The 7,293-nt window shown below is 41.0% G+C and overlaps 2 non-coding genes across 2 annotated transcripts; both read left to right on the forward strand.

Annotated features, from left to right (window-relative positions):
- Nucleotides 1-986: 986 nt before the first annotated feature.
- Trnap-cgg (transfer RNA proline (anticodon CGG)) lies at nt 987-1,058 on the forward strand. The gene has a single exon. It is a non-coding gene; the product is annotated as a tRNA-Pro (tRNA).
- A 3,683-nt stretch (nt 1,059-4,741) lies between these two features.
- On the forward strand, nt 4,742-4,813 carry Trnap-cgg (transfer RNA proline (anticodon CGG)). Its single transcript has one exon. It is a non-coding gene; the product is annotated as a tRNA-Pro (tRNA).
- Nucleotides 4,814-7,293: the final 2,480 nt, after the last annotated feature.

Here is a 7,293-nt window from a genome sequence, read left to right on the forward strand (position 1 = left end):
GATTCCGAGGCTTCACTTCAGGTTCACTGTATCCCTTGGACCTTCTTATTGACGATGAAACACAGAAATTGCTTCGGAATTAAATAGAAAAGGCACAATGCCGAATTAAGTACAAGAGGACTGACTCTTCTTACTGTCTATGTTTTGAACTATTCATATGACACTAGTTATAGATTCCGATGCCTCATTTCAGGTTTACTGTATCCCTTGGACCTTCCTATTGCCGATGAGACACAGAAATCGCATCGGTATTAAATAGAAAAGCACAATGCCGACTTAAGTACAAGAAGACTGACTCTTCTTACTCTCTATGTTTTGAACCATTCCTGTGACACTAGTGTTTTTTCCGATGCTTCACTTGATGTTTACTGCATCCCTCGGACCTTCTTATGGACGATGAAACACAGAAATTGCATCGGAATTAAATACAAAAGGCACAATGCCGACTTAAGTACAAGAAGACTGACTCTCCTTACAGTCTATGTTTTGAACCCTCCCTGTGACACTAGTTATAGATTCCGATGCTTCACTTCAGGTTTACTGTATCCCTCTGACCTTCTTATTGACGATGATACACAGAAATTGCAACGGAATTTAATACAAATGGCACAAAGCCGACTTAAGTACAAGAAGACTGACTCTTCTTCAGTCTATGTTTTGAACCATTCCTGTGACACTAGTTATAGATTTCGATGCTTCACTTCAGGTTGACTGTATCCCTTGAACCTTCATATTGACGATGAATCACTGAAACTGCATCGGAATTAAATACAAAAGGCACAATGCCGACTTAAGAACAAGAAGACTGACTCTTCTTACTGACTATGTTTTGAACCATTCCTGTGACACTAGTTATAGATTCCGATGCTTCACTTCAGGTTTACTATATCCCACTGACCTTCTTATTGACGATGAAACACAGAAACTGCATCGGAATTAAATCAAAGGTGGCGTCATTCACATGCAGTGCGTTTTCGGAACGAATAGGCTCGTTGGTCTAGGGGTATGAATCCTGCTTCGGGTGCAGGAGGTCCCGGGTTCAAATCCCAGACGAGCCCTTGCGTTTTGTACAACGGTGTGGCAACAAATCGCATGGCGGCGGCTGTTTCGCGCATTTCCAGGCCTCCAAGTCAGCGCTAAAATCAGACAACCAGTTCTGAAACCGTTTCATTTGAGCCATGTGCACCCTGCTGATGGAACGTTTGATTTAAATGGTCACAGTAGAGATCGTAGCAAGTGTCTTGCTGAGTGCGACGAAAACGGCTTTATGCCCGCAATCGAACCGGGGACCATCTGCGTGTTAGGCACGGCGCCTGGGCTCGGCGGCAGCTGCTGCTCTTTCTGTCCTTACGAGATACCGTCGATTCGCGCAGTCGTTATTGCAAAAGATGTCACTAAAGGCAATCGCTTCGTTAGCGGCATGGTGCCTGGGCTCGACGGCAGATGCCGACTTAAGCACAAGAAGACTGACTCTTCTTACTGACTATGTTTTGAACCACTCCTGTGACACTAGTTACAGATTCCGATGCTTCACTCCAGGTTTACTGAATCCCATGGACGTCCTTATTGACGATGAAACACAGAAATTGCACCGGAATTACATCCAAAAGGCACAATGCCGACTTAAGTACAAGAAGACTGGCTCTTCTTACTGACTATGTTTTGAACCATTCCTGTGACACTAGTTATAGATTCCGATGCTTCACTCCAGGTTTACTGTATCCCTTGGACCTTCTTATTGACGATGAAACACAGAAATTGCGTCGGAATTAAATACAAATGGCACAATGCCGAATTAAGTACAAGAAGACTGACTCTTCTTAATGTCTATGTTTTGAACCATTCCTTTGATACTAGTTATAGATTCAGATGCTTCACTTCAGATTTACTGTATCCATCTGACCTTCTTATTGACGATGAAACACAGAAATTGCATCGGAATTAAATACAAGAGGCTCAATGCATACTTAAGTACAGGAAGATTGACTCTGCTTACTGTCTATGTTTTGAACCATTTCTGTGACACTAGTTATAGATTTCGATGCTTCACTTCAGGTTTTCTGTAGCCCTTGGACCTTCATATTGACGATGAAACACAGAAATTGCATCGGAATTAAATACAAAAGGCACAATGCCGACTTAAGTACAAGAAGACTGACTCTTCTTACAGTCTATGTTTTGAACCATCCCTGAGACACTAGTTATGGATTCCGATGCTTCACTCCAGGTTTACTGTATCCCTTGGACCTTCTTATTGACGATGAAAATCAGAAATTGCATCGGAATTAAATACAAAAGGCACAATGCAGACTTATGTACAAGAACACTGACTCTTCTTACTGACTGTGTTTTGAACTATTCATATGACACTACTTATAGATTCCGATGCTTCATTTCAGGTTTACTGTATCCCTTGGACCTTCCTATTGACGATGAGACACAGAAATCGCATCGGAATTAAATTGAAAAAGCACAATGCCGACTTAAGTTCAAGAAGACTGACTCTTCCTACTCTCTATGTTTGAACCATTCCTGTGACACTAGTTTTTTATTCCGATGCTTCACTTGGAGTTTACTAAATCCCTCGGACCTTCTTATGGACGATGAAACACAGAAATTGCATCGGAATTAAATACAAAAGGCACAATGCCGACTTAAGTACAGGAAGATTCACTCTTCCATCTCTCTATGTTTTGAACCATTCCTGTGACTCTAGTTATAGATTCCGATGCTTCACTTCAGATTTACTGTATCCATCTGACCTTCTTATTTACGATGAAACACAGATATTGTATCGGAATTAAATAGAAAAGGCACAGTACCGACTTAAGTACAAGAAGACTGACTCTTCCTACTGTTTATGTTTTGAACCATTCCTGTGACACTAGTTATGGATTCCGATGCTTCACTTCAGGTATACTGTATCCCTTGGACCTTCTTATTGACGATGAAACACAGAAATTGCATCGGAATTAAATACAAAAGGCACAATGCCGGCTTAAGTACAAGAAGACTGACTCTTCTTACCGAATATGTTTTGAACCATTCCTGTGATACTAGTTATAGACTCTGATGCTTCACATCAGGTTTACTGTATCCCTAGGACCTTCATATTGAAGATGAAAAACAGAAATTGCATCGGAATTAAATACAAAAGGCACAATCCCGACTTTAGTACAAGAATACTGACTCTTCTTACTGTCTATGTTTTGAACCATCCCTGTGACACTAGTTATAGATTCCGATGCTTCACTCCAGGTTTACTGTATCTCTTGGACCTTCTTATTGACGATGAAACACAGAAATTGCATAGCAATTAAATACAAAAGGCACAATGACGACTTTAGTACAAGAAGACTGACTCTTCTTACTGACTATGTTTTGAACCATTCCTGTGACACTAGTTATAGACTCTGATGCTTCACTTCAGATTTACTGTATCCATTTGACGTTCTTATTGACGATGAAACACAGAAATTGCGTCGGAATTAAATACAAATGGCACAATGCCGAATTAAGTACAAGAAGCCTGACTCTTCTTACTGTCTATGTTTTGAACCATTCCTTTGACACTAGTTATAGATTCCGATGCTTCACTCTAGGTTTACTGTATCCCTTGGACCTTCTTATTGACGATGAAACACAGAAATTGCATCGGAATTAAATAAAAAAGGAACAATGTCGACTTAAGTACAAGAAGACTGACTCATCTTACTGTCTATGATTTGAACCATTCCTGTGACACTAGTTACAGATTCCGATGCTTCAGTTCAACTTTACTCTATCCCTCTGACCTTCTTATTGACGATGAAACACAGAAATTTCATCGGAATTAAATAGAAAAGGCACAATGCCGGATTAAGTACAAGAAGACTGACTCTTCTTACTGTCTATGTTTTGAACCATTCATGTGGCACGAGTTATAGATTCCGGTGCTTCACTCCAGGTTTACTGTATCCCGTGGACCTTCTTATTGACGATGAATCACAGAAATTGCATCGGAATTAAATACAAAAGGCACAATGCCGACATAAGTACAAGAAGACTGACTCTTCTTACTGACTATGATTTGAACCACTCCTGTGACACTAGTTACAGATTCAGATGCTTCACTCCAGGTCTACTGAATCCCTTGGACGTTCTTATTGACGATGAAACACAGAAAATGCATCGGAATTAAATAGGAAAGGCACAATGCCGTCTTAAGTACAAGAAGACTTTTTCTTCCTACTGTCTATGTTTTGAACCAATCCTGTGACACTAGTTATAGATTCCGATGCTTCACTTCAGGTTTACTGTATCCCTCTGACCTTCTTATTGACGATGATACACAGAAATTGCAACGGAATTTAATACAAATGGCACAATGCCGACTTAAGTACAAGAAGACTGACTCTTCTTCAGTCTATGTTTTGAACCATTCCTGTGACACTAGTTATAGATTTCGATGCTTCACTTCAGGTTGACTGTATCCCTTGAACCTTCATATTGACGATGAATCACTGAAACTGCATCGGAATTAAATACAAAAGGCACAATGCCGACTTAAGAACAAGAAGACTGACTCTTCTTACTGACTATGTTTTGAACCATTCCTGTGACACTAGTTATAGATTCCGATGCTTCACTTCAGGTTTACTATATCCCACTGACCTTCTTATTGACGATGAAACACAGAAACTGCATCGGAATTAAATCAAAGGTGGCGTCATTCACATGCAGTGCGTTTTCGGAACGAATAGGCTCGTTGGTCTAGGGGTATGATTCCTGCTTCGGGTGCAGGAGGTCCCGGGTTCAAATCCCGGACGAGCCCTTGCGTTTTGTACAACGGTGTGGCAACAAATCGCATGGCGGCGGCTGTTTCGCGCATTTCCAGGCCTCCAAGTCAGCGCTAAAATCCGACAACCAGTTCTAAAACCGTTTCATTTGAGCCATGTGCACCCTGCTGATGGAACGTTTGATTTAAATGGTCACAGTAGAGATCGTAGCAAGTGTCTTGCTGAGTGCGACGAAAACGGCTTTATGCCCGCAATCGAACCGGGGACCATCTGCGTGTTAGGCACGGCGCCTGGGCTCGGCGGCAGCTGCTGCTCTTTCTGTCCTTACGAGATACCGTCGATTCGCGCAGTCGTTATTGCAAAAGATGTCACTAAAGGCAATCGCTTCGTTAGCGGCATGGTGCCTGGGCTCGGCGGCAGATGCCGACTTAAGCACAAGAAGACTGACTCTTCTTACTGACTATGTTTTGAACCACTCCTGTGACACTAGTTACAGATTCCGATGCTTCACTCCAGGTTTACTGAATCCCATGGACGTCCTTATTGACGATGAAACACAGAAATTGCACCGGAATTACATCCAAAAGGCACAATGCCGACTTAAGTACAAGAAGACTGGCTCTTCTTACTGACTATGCTTTGAACCATTCCTGTTACACTAGTTACAGATTCCGAGGCTTCACTTCAGGTTCACTGGATCCCTTGGACCTTCTTATTGACGATGAAACACAGAAATTGCTTCGGAATTAAATAGAAAATGCACAATGCCGACTTAAGTACAAGAAGCCTGACTCTTCCTACTGTCTATGTTTTGAACAATTCCTGCGACACTAGTTATAAATTCCGTTGCTTCACTTCAGGTTTACTCTATCCCTCTGAAATTCTTATTGACGATGAAACACAGAAATTGCATCGGAATGAAGTACAAAAGGCACAATGCATACTTAAGTACAAGAAGACTGACTCTGCTTACTGTCTATGTTTTGAACCATTTCTGTGATACTAATTATAGATTTCGATGCTTCACTTCAGGGTTTCTGTATCCGTTGGACCTTCTTATTGACGATGAAACATAGAAATTGCATCGGAATAAAATACAAAAGGCACAATGCCGACTTAAGTACAAGAAGACTGACTCTTCTTACTGACTATGTTTTGAACCACTCCTGTGACACTAGTTACAGATTCCGATGCTTCACTCCAGGTTTACTGAATCCCTTGGACGTTCTTATTGACGATGAAACACAGAAATTGCATCGGAATTAAATACAAAAGGCACAATGCCGACTTAAGAACAAGAGGACTGACTCTTCTTACTGACTATGCTTTGAACCATTCCTGTGACACTAGTTATAGATTCCGATGCTTCACTTCAGGTTTACTGTATCCCACTGACCTTCTTATTGACATTGAAACACAGAAATTGCATTGGAATTAAATACAAAAGGCACAATGACGACTTAAGGGCAAGAAGACTGACTCATCTTACCGACTATGTTTTGAACCATTCCTGTGACACTAGTTATAGATTCCGATGCTTCAGTTCAACTTTACTCTATCCCTCTGACCTTCTAATTGACGATGAAACACAGAAATTTCATCGGAATTAAATAGAAAAGGCACAATGCCGGATTAAGTACAAGAAGACTGACTCTTCTTACTGTCTATGTTTTGAACCATTCATGTGGCACGGGTTATAGATTCCGATGCTTCACTCCAGGTTTACTGTATCCCGTGGACCTTCTTATTGACGATGAATCACAGAAATTGCATCGGAATTAAATACAAAAGGCACAATGCCGACATAAGTACAAGAAGACTGACTCTTCTTACTGACTATGATTTGAACCACTCCTGTGACACTAGTTACAGATTCAGATGCTTCACTCCAGGTCTACTGAATCCCTTGGACGTTCTTATTGACGATGAAACACAGAAATTGCATCGGAATTAAATAGGAAAGGCACAATGCCGTCTTATGTACAAGAAGACTTTTTCTTCCTACTGTCTATGTTTTGAACCAATCCTGTGACACTAGTTATAGATTCCGATGCTTCACTTCAGGTTTACTGTATCCCTCTGACCTTCTTATTGACGATGATACACAGAAATTGCAACGGAATTTAATACAAATGGCACAATGCCGACTTAAGTACAAGAAGACTGACTCTTCTTCAGTCTATGTTTTGGACCATTCCTGTGACACTAGTTATAGATTTCGATGCTTCACTTCAGGTTGACTGTATCCCTTGAACCTTCATATTGACGATGAATCACTGAAACTGCGTCGGAATTAAATACAAAAGGCACAATGCCGACTTAAGAACAAGAAGACTGACTCTTCTTACTGACTATGTTTTGAACCATTCCTGTGACACTAGTTATAGATTCCGATGCTTCACTTCAGGTTTACTATATCCCACTGACCTTCTTATTGACGATGAAACACAGAAACTGCATCGGAATTAAATCAAAGGTGGCGTCATTCACATGCAGTGCGTTTTCGGAACGAATA

The sequence above is a fragment of the Schistocerca serialis genome, chromosome 1, assembly GCF_023864345.2.
Source record: "Schistocerca serialis cubense isolate TAMUIC-IGC-003099 chromosome 1, iqSchSeri2.2, whole genome shotgun sequence".
In the NCBI taxonomy this organism is placed as follows: Eukaryota; Metazoa; Arthropoda; class Insecta; order Orthoptera; family Acrididae; genus Schistocerca; species Schistocerca serialis.